This window comes from Pristiophorus japonicus, chromosome 10 (genome assembly GCF_044704955.1).
Source record: "Pristiophorus japonicus isolate sPriJap1 chromosome 10, sPriJap1.hap1, whole genome shotgun sequence".
Classification (NCBI taxonomy): domain Eukaryota; kingdom Metazoa; phylum Chordata; class Chondrichthyes; family Pristiophoridae; genus Pristiophorus; species Pristiophorus japonicus.
Genome location: NC_091986.1, coordinates 31,186,992 through 31,203,082, shown reverse-complemented (window position 1 = coordinate 31,203,082; position 16,091 = coordinate 31,186,992). Strand labels below are relative to the sequence as shown.

Genomic DNA, 16,091 nt, shown 5'->3' with positions numbered 1-16,091 from the left:
CTAGGGAACAGGCTATCCTAGATTGGGTATTGTGCAATGAGAAGGGGTTAATTAACAGTCTTGTGCAGTGTTCTTTAGGGAAGAGTGACCATAACATGATTGAATTCTTTATTAAGATGGAAAGTGAAGTAGTCCAATCCGAAACTCGAGTCCTAAATCTAAACAAAGGAAACTACGAAGGTATGAAAATGAATTGGCGATAATTGGTGGATAGGCAATGGTTAACATTTAAGGAACGAATGCATGAATTGCAACAGTTATATATTCCTTTCTGGTGTAAAAACACAAAAGGAAAAGTGGCTAACAAAAAACATTAAGGATAGTATTAGATCCAAAAGAGGAGTCATACAAAGTTGACAGAAAATTAGCAAGCCTGATTGGGAACAGTTTAGAATTCAACAAAAAAGGACCAAGAGATTGATTAAGAGGGGAAAAATAGAATATGAGAGTAAACTTGCAAGGAACATAAAAAATGACTGCAAAAGTTTCTATAAATATGTAAAAAGAGAAAGATTAGTAAAGACAAATGTAGGTCCTTTACAGTCAGAAATGGGAGAATTTATAATGGGGAACAAGGAAATGGCAGAACAATTAAATAAAATAATTCAGTTCGATCTTCATGGAAGAGGACACAAATAACATCCCAGAAATTCTAGGGAACCAAGGGTCTTGTGAGCAAGAGGAATTAAAGGAAATAATTATTAGTAAGAAAATAGTGCTGGAGAAACTAATAGGACTGAAGGCAGATAAATCCCCAGGGCCTGATGATCTGCATCCCAGAGTACTAAAAGAGGTAGCTATGGAAATAGTGGATGCATTGTTTGTCATCTTCCAAAATCCTGTAGATTATGGAACAGTTCCTGCAGATTGGAGGGTGGAAAATGTAACCCCACTATTTAAAAAAGGAGGGAGAGAGAAAACAGGGAACTACAGACCGGTTAGCCTAACATCAGTAGCAGGGAAAATGCTGGAGTCTATTATAAAAGATGTGATAATGGGACACTTAGATAATATAAATGGGATTTGACAAAGTCAACATGGATTTATGAAAGGAAAATCGTGTTTGACAAAACTACTGGAGTTTTTTGAGGATGGAACTGATAGAATAGATAAAGGAGAAGCAGTGGATGTAGTGTATTTGGATTTTCAGAAGGCCTGTGATAAAATCCCACATAAGAGGTTAGTGTGCAAAATTAAAGCACATAGGATTGGGGGTAATATACTGGCATGGAATTAAAATTGGTTAACTGACAGGAAACAGATTAGGAATAAATTGATCTTTTTCAGGGTGCGGGCAGTGACTAGAGGGGTACCACAGGGATCAGTGCTTGGGCCCCAGCTATTCACAATATATATAAATGATTTGGATGAGGGAACCAAATGTAATATTTCCAAGTTTGCTGATGACACAAAATTAGGTGGGATTGTGAGTTGTGAGGAGGATGCAAAGATGCTGCAAGGCGATTTAGATAGGTTAAGTGAGTGGGCAAGCACATGGCAGATGCAGTATAACGTAAATAAATGTGAAGTTATCCACTTTGGTAGGAAAAACATAAGGACAAAGTATTATTTAAATGGTGATAGTTTGAGAAATGTCAATGTACAAAGGGACCTGGCTGTCTTTGTACATCAGTCATTGAAAGCAAACATGCAGGTGCAGCAAGCAGTTAGGAAGGCAAATGGTATGTTGGCCTTCATTGCAAAAGGATTTGAGTACAGGAACAAGGATGTCTTACTACAGTTATACCGGACCTTGGTGAGACCACACCTAGAGTATTGAATGCAGTTTTGGTCTCCTTACCTAAGAAAGGATATACTTGCCATAGAGGGAATGCAACGAATGTTCACCAGACCAATTCCTGGGAAGGCAGGACTGTCGTATAAGGAGAGATTGGGTCGACTAGGCCTGTATTCACTCGAGTTTAGAAGAATGAGAGGGGATCTCATTGAAACGTATAAAATTCTGACAGGGCTGGTCAGACTGGATGCGGGGAGGATGTTATCCTGGTTGGGAAGTCTAGAACAAGGGGTCACAGTCTCATGATGCGGGGTAGGAAATTTAGGACCTAGATGAGGAGAAATTTCTTCACTCAGAGGGTGGTGAACCTGTGGAATTCTCTACCACAGAAGGCTGTGGAGGCCAAGTCACTGAATATATTTAAGAAGGAGATAGATAGATTACTAGACAAAAGGCATCAAGGGGTATGAGGAAAAAGCTGGAATATGGTGTTGAGATAGAGGATCAGCCATGATCATATTGAATGGCGGTGTAGGCTCGAAGGGCCAAATGGCCTACTACTGGTCCTATTTTCTATGTTTCTATGGTTCAGCCAGTTTATTCAGTGAGTAATTGGATTATGCAGCCTAGCAAGCTTCTAGATTTGACCCTGGCTTGTCCAGAGTTAAGTTGACCTCAGCAGACGAAGCGGTAGCTACAATAGCATTCAGTGCCCGTAAGTGTAGGGAAGATGGAACTGGCCATGGTTTACACTGCTGATCAAGGTCTGATGTGTGTGCACATCTATGGGCATCTGACGAGGTTTGGCTCGGGCTTGATTGTCATGCTTCCCACAGTCAAAGAGCCCACTGGCACTTACCATCACGGCCATTGCATGAATATTTGGTGAAGTAGCAGCTGGTGACCATTGCCCCTGAAACTGTGCCAAGCAATGAACCAATGCCTACCAGCGTGAAGGGGTCAAAACTAGTGGAGAAGATAGGTTAAAAGTTTTTTAAAATACAGAAATGCTCTTATTGTGCACTCGCATTTTGTAGTTCCTCTGCCTTTTCATCACAGATGGACAACCCATGATTTAATGGATGCAAAACTATGAGCTACGGTCCAATGATTTTTCAATATGCAAGACAACATGCAGCGAGTGCACATGTGGAAAATTTATCTTATCGTGCTTTAAGTTTGTAATTTCTAACACTTATCTAAGGAAAAGGAAAGCAAAATTGTAGCAAAATGCAAAGCAGCTTTGTATATGAAATAGTGCAAATCTAGAGGAATATCATGTGAGACAAAATACTACAAATTATACTCAGTATTTAAAGCTTTAGGCCTTGAATTCTGATTGGCATTACTCAAATACCAGCAATAATTCACCTTAAATGAATTTAATGACCTGTTACGTCTCTAACTTTTTCCAAGTTTGACAAAGGGTCATCGACCTGAAACATTAACTCTGTTTCTCTCTCCACAGATGCTGCCTGACCTGCTGAATGTTTCCCAGCATTTTCTGTTTATATTTTAAATGGATTACCACTGGCGTTAGACTAATGCCAATCGATTTGAGGTCAATTTAATGCCAATTGACAAATACAGTTATTGCAGTCTTTTTAAAGCTGTACCTGTTATACACATTAACATCACCTTTGTGACAATATTATTGAGCCTGAAATTCCACTCCCCACGGACATGTACAAGGTGCACTTGCTCCCGTGGAGTCCCAGCAAGTTCTGGGTTTAGGCATGCGTAATGCATGTGTCTAAATCTGACACTTGCAATCTGTCAAAAATTCTTTTGACAGATCCACTGCGTCCGAAACCCAAAGGGCCTCCGTGGGCGGAGAATTGGGCTATTTGCTCAACTCCTGCCCAGTAAATGTCCTTCAAATTCTTATGACTGATAAAAGCAGATGTAAGGTCTGCTTTTATCAGTGTAAGACTTAAAGTGCAGAAAAATAATTAAAAGAAAATAAGTTAAACATTTAAAATTCTGTTAAATAGATTAAGTTTATTTTTAGAATATGTAATTTTATTTTTCAAAAAAATTTATTTTAATTTTAAATAATGAATTAAATTCAATTTTTTATTCATTTGAAATAAATGGTGTTTTTTTGTGATTTTAAGTTTTTCTGTGTTTTGGGGGAATCCCCATTGGAACTCACATAATTATCAATGGGGATCCCCCTACACTGATAGGTTGGTCAGGCCCATGTGTTCCCATTGATGCGTATGAAACCCATATGCTCCTGGGACACATGTGCCTCTACGAAGGCCTTCGCATATAGGCCCAGGAACACAAGTCTTCGAACCTCCGGGACCACCAGGTACTTTCGTAGAAATTTTTGCAGTTGGAGGCATCCGCTTCTGACTGCAATTTCTGGGCCTATATTTTAATGAAGTAAACAGTCAAACATTAATATTGAGTGAGCAAATGCTAGAGTTTAGGGGGCCGAAATACACCCCCGCCGAAAATGGGTCGCACCTACCGTTTTTCCTGTGTTTTCACCACCGCTGTGGATGTGGTGGCCTCTTGCGAGAAATTCAGCTCTTTGTTTTTTTCGACTGTGACCAAAATCGATCATAATGGGGCAAACGTGGGGCGGATGGCAGAAGATCGGTCATAAGAGGGGTGGAAGTGGGGGTGGGTGGAGTGTCTGCCGCTGTCAGTCATCAGCATAGCGCTGATGACGTCATCACGCTGGCACACCACCATGTCTCTCCCCTTTACTTAAAGGGGAGGGCCGCTGCGAGCTCGGTGATTATTTTAGTTCGGTCTACGAGCCCCAAGAGAAGGTGCCAGGCTGCATGTTGGTGGCCCAGCCGAAACCTGGGCATAATTGTCGGGCCGGAACTGGCAGTCGGCCAACAAAAAAAAAAAGATGGTGGCCATGGTAGCGTAGCTTTTAATAGTGACTGCACCACCATTTTGCACACACTTAAATACAATGCACTGACAAAAAAACTGTCGGGGGCACCATACAGCGGCCGCGAGATTTCGTTCGGTGAACTTTGCTTGCGGGTCAGGAGATTGGCGGTGCCCGCACTTAGGAGTGTTCCGCAGCAGCGGGGCGGAAGTGGGAACCGCCGGAAAAACCACCGGGGAGAATTTCGCAAGCGGTGGCCATTCGACCCAAAAACAATCAGTGGCCATTCGACACCGCCGCGTAGCTGCGGCTTTCCGGCAGTAACGGGCCTTATCGGGAGACTGAATCGGGAGGTATGAAGAGGTAACTGCCCTGCCTACAAAACACCCGTGTTTGCATTGTAGCATAAACATTATGGTATATTGTACTTTTAGACACTAAGAAGCAGATTTCAAACCGGCCGGTGAATAAATAAATGAAAAGCGTTGATGCAGCTGAATTGGAAACATGTTTCACAAGCTTGGTTTTAAAAAAACTGGAAAAAAATATATCGCGGTGATGATTTCTTAATGGACTGCTAGAATCCACAAAATCAGCACGTTATTTTAACTTACGGTGAGCTCGTCCATTTACACTTTGTGCTACCTCCGCTCAACCAGATTTTTAATCATGTTGGCATCCAGCCTACTATGTAATGTGTTGTCCTATTAGTCTGTCAATATTATGCATTAAGACTTTCAACAGCTTCCATTGAACGTCGAAGCGCTCCTTTGAAAACGTGCAAAAAATAAGGAGAAAACAGGAAGTGCCTAATGCATGCTCTTCTATATCATGGCCCAGATTAAAGCGCTTATAAGTACTCCAACTAATTAATTTGAAATTGTGTGATGAAAAGATTGTGTACACATATAGATGTGGCTGAAATTGTCCAGAAAAAGAAGCTTTTTATTCTGTCGAGTTTGTTTTTCCAAATAGTTAAAACAATGGACATATTCATCACTTTGAAGTTCAATTAAAATAAATAACCATGTTATGGGTTGAGGCTCATTGCTGAGCACGTTCTTTTGAACTTGTGGCACTGATTGTGATCGTTCTGTAGTGGGCGACAGTTTAGAATATAAGAACATACAATGGCAAAAGGTCATTTGGCCTACCTAATCATTCTATGATGAGAACATCCCCAAACAAATATTCCTGTCTCAAAATCAAATCTTTCCTACCTCTTTTAAATCTATTTCGTAACAGTTGTTACATTGCAAAATCTGGGCAATTACTGTACACCCAGTAAATAATTACAAATAACTTCAGATAATCTACCTAATCATCATTTTGATCCAAATACATCATTTCAGTCCACCAAATGACTTCCTATTCATAGAATCTTACAGCACAGAAACTAGTCATTTGTCCCATAAAAAGAAAATAAAGACTTGATTTTCGGGTTGTTTGCGACCGGGTTTTCGTCGCGTTTTGACCCTCCGCCACGACAAATGGGGCAGTCAGCTGTTTTTTGCCCGGGCGCAATCCTCGGGTCAGGTTTTGCTGCACCGGCGGGGAGAGCTACGCCAGGTGCGCAACGGCCAATCACCCCGACCCGTACGCCCTGAAACGTGCCCCTGATGATCGCCAGGGAAAACACAGCAGTGCAGCTCTGTCTGCGGTAGTGAGGTGGGTAAACTGTAAAAAACCCTTGAATCAGAGGTGAAAATGATACCAACTGAGGCACAGCTGTCACTATGAAGTCTTGGATGGTGTTTTTTTCCACATAAGCTATCCATTCTTCTGTTCGCACCTAGTTTCTTCCAATGTTCCTGTTATTCAAGCAACTAACTAATCCCTTGCAAAGGAATTTATGTTCTCTGCTTCAACATTGGTTTACAAGCATAGAATTACACATTCTAACCTCCCCTTTTTGTTATTATCTAAAATTTGTGCTTCTTGTTCCCATCTGTAGAAACAGTGCGGTAGAAATTGGTATGCGTTGTGCCCGTTTTTCGAGTGTAAAATGGACACAAATAATACTAATTGAACTGTGGGATGGACTGTGCCCAATTTGCACAGGCATTGGTCCCATTGCTAAGTTTGAGGAGACCATCTTTTAGGCGTCCTCAAATTAGCCTTAAGCTCAGTAAATATCCTAACGAGGGACCTAACACCTGCTGAAGGACCGCAGTGTAAAATTTGTTCCTGATGAGTGGGGCTACCAACTAGTGGTGCGATTAATTTTTTTTGGATTGTAGAAATAACTATACGAAGGCTAGAAATCTGAACATATCTGAACTTGATTGGTTCTGCTGGATTTATTACAGTAGATAAGAACCTTACACTGCACGTGAAGCTCAGACCTGACTCGAAAAGGAAGTCTTGCAAGTTTTGTTATCTTCCAATTAAATTATGATCTTATTTGAGTTTCTTTTACTGCATGAGGTTGTGGATGAAATCCTGTATATCAAGGCCCAAATCTCAGGTATCTCAAATATCATTTGTAGAACTATGGAGCTTTCCTCAAAGAAATCTTTCAGTACCCTTCAGGGGAAAGCTATCTATTGTTCAATGTTCCTTCAGCTGATTGATGGGAATCCTTGACTATTGGTTATGAAATCCTGAATTGTCCATTAGAGAAGTTTTATGGGGTGATTTTAACCCTACTCACTCAGCAAATACTTAGCGAGTGGGCAGTTAAAATCGCCCTATCCAAAAGCCGCCATAATCGCAACATCTGCAATTTAAGAACATAAGAATTAGGAACAGGAGTAAGCCATCTAGCCCATCGAGCCTGCTCCGCCATTCAATAAGATCATGGCTGATCTGGTCATGGACTCAGCTCCACTTACCCGCCCTCTCCCCGTAACCCTTAATTCCCTTATTGCTTAAAAAATCTATCTATCTGTGACTTGAAAACATTCAATGAGCCAGCCTCAACTGCTTCCTTGGGCAGAGAATTCCACAGATTCACAACCCTCTGGCAGAAGAAATTCTTTCTCAACTCGGTTTTAAATTGGCTCCTCCGTATTTTGAGGCTGTGCCCCCGAGTTCTAGTCTCCCCCACCAATGGAAACAACCTCTCTGCCTCGATCTTGTCTATCCCTTTCATGATTTTAAATGTTTCTATAAGATCACCCCTCATCCTTCTGAACTCCAAGGAGTAAAGACCCAGTCTACTCAATCTATCATCATAAGGTAACCCCCTCATTTCCCGAATCAGCCTAGTGAATCGTCTCTGTACCTCTTCCAAAGCTAGTATATCCTTCCTTAAGTAAGGTGATCAAAACTGCACGCAGTACTCCAGGTCGGCCTTATACAGTTGTAGCAACACCTCCCTGCTTTTGTACTCCATCCCTTTCGCAATGAAGGCCAACATTCCATTTGCCTTCCTGATCAGCTGCTGCACCTGCAAACTAACCTTTTGGGATTCATGCACAAGGACCCCAGGTCCCTCTGCACCACAGCATGTTGTAATTTCTCCCCATTCAAATAATATTCCCTTTTACTGTTTTTTTTCCCAAGGTGGATGACCTCACACTTTCCGACATTGTATTCCATCTGCCAAACCCTAGCCCATTCGCTTAACCTATCCAAATCTCCTTGTAGCCTCTCTGAGTCCTCTACACAACCCGCTTTCCCACTAATCTTAGTGTCATCTGCAAATTTTGTTGCACTACACTTTGTCCCCTCCTCTAGGTCATCTATGTATATTGTAAACAGTTGTGGTCCCAGCACTGATCCCTGTGGCACACCACTAACCACTGATTTCCAACCGGAAAAGGACCCATTTATCCCGATTCTCTGCTTTCTGTTCGCCAGCCAATTCTCTATCCATGCTAATACATTTCCTCTGACTCCGCGTACCTTTATCTTCTGCAGTAACCTTTTGTGTGGCACCTTATCGAATGCCTTTTGGAAATCTAAATACACCACATCCATCGGTATACCTCTATCCACCATGCTCGTTATATCCTCAAAGAATTCCAGTAAGTTAGTTAAACATGATTTCCCTTTCATGAATCCATGCTGCGTCTGCTTGATTGCACTATTCCTATTGAGATGTCCCGCTATTTCTTCCTTAATGATAGTTTCAAGCATTTTCCCCACTACAGATGTTAAACTAACCGGCCTATAGTTACCTGCCTTTTGCCTGCCCCCTTTTTTAAACACAGGCGTTACATTAGTTGCTCTCCAATCTGCTGGTACCTCCCCAGAGTCCAGAGAATTTTGGTAGATTATAACAAATGCATCTGCTATAATTTCCGCCATCTCTTTTAATACCCTTGGATGCATTTCATCAGGACCAGGGGACTTGTCTACCTTCAGTCCCATTAGTCTGTCCAGCACTACCTCCCTAGTGATAGTGATCATCTCAAGGTCCTCCCTTCCCACGTTCCTATGACCAGCAATTTTTGGCATGGTTTTTGTGTCTTCCACTGTGAAGACCGAAGCAAAATAATTGTTTAAGGTCTCAGCCATTTCCACATTTCCCATTATTAAATCCCCCTTTTCATCTTCTAAGGGACCAACATTTATTTTAGTCACTCTTTTCCGTTTTATATATCTGTAAAAGCTTTTACTATCTGATTTTATGTTTTGCGCAAGTTTAGCTTCGTAATCTATCTTCCCTTTCTTTATTGCTTTTTTAGTCATTCTTTGCTGTTGCTTAAATTTTCCCAATCCTCTAGTTTCCCACTAACCTTGGCCACCTTATACGCATTGGTCTTTGATTTGATACTTTCCTTTATTTCCTTGGTTATCCACGGCTGGTTATCTCTTCTCTTGCCGCCCTTCTTTTTCACTGGAATATATTTTTGTTGCGCATTATGAAAGAGCTCCTTAAAAGTCCTCCACTGTTCCTCAATTGTGCCACCGTTTAGTCCTTGTTTCCAGTCTACTTTAGCCAACTCTGCCCTCATCCCACTGTAGTCCCCTTTGTTTAAGCATAGTACGCTCGTTTCTGACACAACTTCCTCATCCTCAATCTGTATTACAAATTCAACCATATTGTGATCACTCATTCCGAGAGGATCTTTTACGAGGAGATCGTTTATTTTTCCTGTCTCGTTACACAGGACCAGATCCAAAATGGCTTGCTCCCTTGTAGGCTCTATTACATACTGTTCTCAGAAACAATCCCGTATGCATTCTATGAATTCCTCCTCCAGGCTACCCCCTGCGATTTGATTTGACCAATCGATATGTCAGTTAAAATCCCCCATAACTACTGCCGTTCCTTTTTCACATGCCTCCATTATTCCCTTGATTATTGCCCGCCCCACCATGAAGTTATTATTTGGGGGCCTATAAACTACGCCGACCAGTGACTTTTTCCCCTTACTATCTCTAATCTCCACCCACAATAATTCAACATTTTGTTCATTGGAGCCAATATCATCCCTCACAACTGCCCTGATATCATCCTTTATTAACAGAGCTACCCCACCTCCTTTCCCTTCTTGCCTATCTTTCTGAATCGTCAGATACCCCTGTATGTTTAATTCCCAGTCTTGGCCATCTTGCAACCATGTTTCTGTAATGGCCACCAAATCATACCCATTTGTAATGATTTGTGCCGTCAACTCATTTACTTTATTTCTAATGCTGCGTGCATTTAGGTAGAGTGTTTTCATCCTAGTTTTTAAACCATGATTTTTAGTTTTTACCCCTCCTGCAGCCCTTTTATATTCAGTGGCCCTTTTTGTTTCTTGCCTTTGGTTTCTCTGCCCTCCACTTTTACTCATCTCTTTTCTGTCTTTTGTTTTTGTCTCCTTTTTGTTTCCCTCTGTCTCCCTGTATTGGTTCCCATCCCCCTGCCATATTAGTTTAACTCCTCACCAACAGCACGAGCAAACACTCCCCCTAGGACATTGGTTCCGTTCCTGCCCAAGTACAGACCGTCCGGTTTGTACTGGTCCCACCTCCCCCAGAACCTGTTCCAATGCCCCATGAATTTGAATCCCTCCCTGCTGCACCACTGCTCAAGCCACATATTCATCTGTGCTATCCTGTGATTCCTACTCTGACTAGCACGTGGCACTGGTAGCAATCCCGAGATTACTACTTTTGAGGTCCTACTTTTTAATTTAACTCCTAGCTCCTTAAATTCGTCTCGCAGGACCTTATCCCTTTTTTTATCTATGTCGTTGGTACCAATGTGCACCACGACAACTGGCTGTTCTCCCTCCCTTTTCAGAATGTCCTGCACTCGCTCCGAGACATCCTTGACCCTTGCACCAGGGAGGCAACATACCATCCTGGAGTCTCGATTGCGGCCGCAGAAACGCCTATCTATTCCCCTTATGATTGAATCACCTATCACTATCGCTCTCCCACTCTTTTTTATGCCCTCCTGTACAACAGAGCCAGCCACAGTGCCATGAACTTGGCTGCTGTTGCTCTCCCCTAATGAGTCATCTGCCTCAACAGCACTCAAAACAGTGTATCTGTTTTGCAGGGGGATGACCAGATGGGACCCCTGCACTACCTTCTTTGTACTATTCTTCTTAATTTAATTTTCTCTGCTGAGCAGGCAGCAAGGACAGGCACTCGGAGCTATCAGGGTCCTTATTTACATATGCATGTTGCGACCCGATGACATCATTGAGACCCGACTGTAATTTTATCTCGGGCCTGAGTGGGGAATCCACCTGGAATTAAAATTGGGTCCGAAGTGAAAAGACCTGTGGGTATATCTTTCACTGGCTGCTAATGTGGGTGAAAAATAATGTACGTATAATTTGCTTATGAGTAACCTGAGGAAGATATAGGTGTAGGTGTGCGAAATCTCTAAAACTGTAACGTTGACTCCCCTTGTGACTCAATTGGTAAATGCACCATACCATTTGGAACTGACTCATACAGACCAGAACAGAAAGATGCTCGGGTCAACGCCCAGACTGTGGAATCCTAAATTGTCCTTTCGAGAAGTCCATTAGATAACTCAGACTATGCTGAGTTATCTGATCTCAGCTGCAACAGTGCTGGTGATGCCAGAATTAAATGAGTACAGTAGCAGGACCATTTAAATTGGCTACTGGATTCTGGAGGGTAGGAATCATACAAAAATGGCCTCAGTTAGAAAATGATCATCAGGTAAGGATAGAATCAGCTGAGCAGCCTGCTGACTCTCAATGTTCACATAAGATCCTACATATCAAGGGACAGGTTGTTTTGCACTTGGTGCAAAAAATGTTTTACAAGGATGATTACAGAACTGAGAGGGTATAAATATCAGAATGTCAGTCATTTTGCAGCTCTTTTCTCTCGAAAAAATAAGGCTGAGGGGCGACCTAATAGATGTCTTTAAAATTATGGAGTTTGATAGGGCTGGATTTTAATTGGGAAGGCAGGATGGGAGTGGGGGGATATCCGAGCCGATTGGTAAGCCGGGGAGAACGGGTTTTTCGTAGGCCAATGCCGAATTTTGAGAGTCTGGCTGGCTCCGGGCAGGAAGGCCTGCGGCACCAGGTCACAGAAAGGAGGGAGGGAGGAATCGCATGGGGGCCAGGGTTGGCTGGGGGGAGGAGTGTGTGGGGTGATCGCAAGAACATCGGGTGGGAAACAGAGGCTTCCTAACCAAGACACCGGGGATAACTGCCCTGCTATTCTTCAAAATAATGCCACCTGGGAAGGCAGACAAGGCCTCAGTTTAATGCCTCATCTGAAAGATCGCACCTCCAACAGTGCAACGCTTCCTCAGCACTGCACTGGAGTGTTACACTAGATTCTTGAGCTCAAGTCTCTGGAGTGGGACTTGAACACACAACCTTCTGATACAGAGATGAAAGTGCCACCACTGTTTGTAGAACATTGCTATGTGCAAATTGGCTCCTGCATTTCATATATTACGACACTTTAAAAATACTTCATTGGGACGCCTTGAGTCTGTGAAAGATGCAATAGAAATGTATATCCTTTCTTCTTTCATACACTTCACGTGCCTTTCTGATCAGAAGTTTGGCAGGAGCTCCAGTCTGAAACATAGCCCCAAATATATCTCTAGCCTGAAACAGGTAGCAATTTCATTGTGACATGTTAAGATTAATCTGATATAATTTAATTATCTATGCAATTTCTCAAATTAAATCCGATGTGCAGTGTTTCATCAATTATCCCTTATGAAATAGGGATCCAGGATTGTTAGAAGTTGTGCTGGATGTTGAAGTCATCTAAGGGAATGGATAGCAGTATAATTAGAGGATTGAAGGAGACTTTCTAAGACTTTTTGTGGGGTTTTTTTTGCAAGCTGTTTTTCTGGGCTACTTGGTGCAAAAGTTTTGTAACACCAGTTCCTGTAGTGTCATATATTGATTTAATGTTACCAATTGGGACAATAGTTTCCTTAAGGGGATCCCACTATATTAGTTTTTCTTGACACAGAGAAAGAGGATGAATGGAGGTACATTCACTCAGCATGTCCTGTAATCTGTCTGGGAGAAGACCTCTGGGGAGCAACTAGATCATTGAAGCCATATGTTATGATTCTCTCAATCTGTTCACCCATATGTTGAAACCAAAGAATATAGACTGAAGTAAAAGTATTAGAGCTCAAGGTGTTAATAGCCTCAATGAGAGGAGTAATTATAGAAACTGAACTTAGGCCTTTTGTTACTGCTATAGATGGGTCTGTAGAGGTCATTTGCTCCACATCGCTCTGGGTTATGCATGTGTAGCTCAAGATTTCTTCATAGTCACTGCTAAGCTTTGCTGCTTGTTTGGCATACAACCAAATTGTGATATCTTGTTTATGAAATCAAAAACACACAGACTACAAGATGGCTCTACCGAAAACTTGTCAGGTGACCTGGTCACATGCCCCTTTAATAATTATTATACATCAGCAGTTACATTATCACAGTAGTCCACTAGGTGGAGCTCTCTACTTCTTCATTAAGGAGGGAGAAGTATAATAATCATAACAAAATAATCATCACAATAACTTGCATGGTTATACACAACAAAAGATATGGACTTATTTTGCCAAATTTACAAATCAAACATAACCACTGGTATTCTGTTTAGAAGAGGATACCTTTGCTCTTGAACAAAACTTTCCAAACTTGGTGTCAGACTTAGACTCATTCTAGGCTGAGCCTGATCTACATTTTGACTCTCTATAACTTCAGACTGTTTGTCTGCTTGACTTGGACTCGGACTTAAATTCTGACTTTCTCTTGGACTTGTTTCTAGTACATCTGATGTAGGATTTGCTACTGTACTTTACTTGTAACAAGACTATTTGACTCATCAGAAACTTTTTGTTTACTGATTGACGTGTTGTACACTGACTAATGATGTACTCTATATCTTTATCTAAACCTGGCCACCATAAATAACTGCGTGCAAAACTTTTGGCAAGCACATTTCCAGGTGTTGTTCATGAAGATCTCCTAAAAATTTGGACCTGAATTTATTTGGGATAACCACTCTTGCACCCCACATGATACAATATTTATCCACTGATAATTCATTCCTATGAACGAAGAATGGATGAATATATTTCTCTGATACCTGGTTTGGTCAGCCATTTGCTATGTAATCATACACCTTTGACATAACTGGGTCACATTTGGTTGCTCTACCAATCTCTTCAGCTGTGACTGGCAGTTCATCAATAAATGAAAAATAGAACACTGCTTCCCTATTGGATGTAACTTGAGATGGAGATGGCAACCTGGACATAGCATCAGTCTCACCATCTGAATTAGGTACAACAACAATGAGTGTAGCCCAATTACTTAGATCTATTTTAGAGATAATGTTCTCAGTCTCTAGTCGTTTCAGTTCTTGTGCAACTTTCTCCTTGAGTGTGTATGTTACGGGACGTGGCTTGCAGTAAACTGGTCTAGCATCCTTCTATACTCTGACACTCACCTTAAACCTTGGATCGTACTACCTGTTTCGCGGAACACCTTTGAATATTGCTTGATGAAATCATCCTTCGATGCAAATCTCGTTTCAACACAAAAAATCTCATTCTAATCGAGCAGGCTAGTCTCCTGACACTACTAAGAGAGGGAAGCTCGAAAACTGATCTTAGTATTTCAATGGTATGGTGATACATCCTACCACAAGGATTTGCTCTCCTGAATAGCCTCGCAGTTCTATCTTCAACTTCTCCAGTGGAAAATCACTTAATTTGTTGAGATATAGCGATTTCGATACTACGCTCATGGATTCACCTGTGTCGATTTTCATGGTTGTCCTGGTTCCTGCAACATCTCCTTGGATGACTGTACTTTGCGAATCTGCAAAAGGACATAGACAGGCTAAATGAGTGGGCAAAAATTTGGCGGATGGAGTATAATGTTGGAAAGTGTGAGGTCATGCACTTTGGCAGAAAAAATCAAAGAGCAAGTTATTATTTAAATGGAGAAAGATTGCAAAGTGCTGCAGTACAGCAGGACCTGGGGGTACTTCTGCATGAAACACAAAAGGATAGTATGCAGGTACAGCAAGTGATCAGGAAGGCCAATGGAATCTTGGCCTTTATTGCAAAGGGGATGGAGTAAACATAGAGAGACATAGAAAAATAGAAAATCATGAGCATGAGAGTTTATAAAAACGATTCGTAAGAACATAAGAAATAGGAGTAGGCCATTCGGCCCTTCTAGCCTGCACGGCCATTCAATGAGTTCATGGCTGAACATGCAACTTCAGTACCCCCTTCCTGCTATAGAAACATAGAATCTCTGTTTAATTAAGGAATTACCAGGAGTGGGGGTCAAACCCACACAGGTATAAACCCAGTGGATCTTAAGCCCAACGCCTTAACCACTCGGCCATCCTGGTCCTGGAGTATAAAAACAGGGAAGTCTTGCTACAGTTGTACAGGGTATTGGTGAGACCACACCTGGAATACTGCGTACAGTTTTGGTTTCCATATTTACGAAAGGATATACTTGCTTTGGAGGCAGTTCAGTGAAGGTTCACAAGGTTGATTCCAGAGATGACAGAGTTAACTTATGAGGAAAGGTTGAGTAGGTTGGGCCTCTACTCATTGGAATTCAGAAGAATGAGAGGTGATCTTATCGAAACGTATAAGATTATGAGGGGGCTTGACAAGGTGGATGCAGAGAGGATGTTTCCACTGATGGAGGAGACTAGAACTAGGGGGCATGATCTTAGAATAAGTGGCCGCCCATTTAAAACAGAGATGAGGAGAAATTTCTTCTCTCAAAGGGAATTCTGTAGAATTCGTTGCCTCAGAGAGCTGTGAAAGCTGGGACATTGAATAAATTTAAGACAGAAATAGACAGTTTCTTAAACGATAAGGGAATACGGGGTTATGGGGAGCAGGCGGGGAAATGGACCTGAGTCCATGATCAGATCAGCCATGATCGAATTAAATGATGGAGCAGGCTTGAAGGGCCATATGGCCTACTCCTGCTCCTATTTCTTATGTTCTTACGAATCGTTTTTATAAACTCTCGTGCTCATGATGATGTGGATCTCCAAAAACTCCTTGTCCTGTTGCTTTTCTTCAATACTATGTAGTCTCTGGTGATT

General features: G+C 41.8%; 1 non-coding gene across 1 annotated transcript; it reads right to left on the bottom strand.

Moving 5' to 3' along the window:
* Window positions 1–15,291: 15,291 nt before the first annotated feature.
* trnal-uaa (transfer RNA leucine (anticodon UAA)) lies at window positions 15,292–15,374 on the bottom strand. Its single transcript has one exon. It is a non-coding gene; the product is annotated as a tRNA-Leu (tRNA).
* Between the last annotated feature and the right edge of the window lie 717 nt (window positions 15,375–16,091).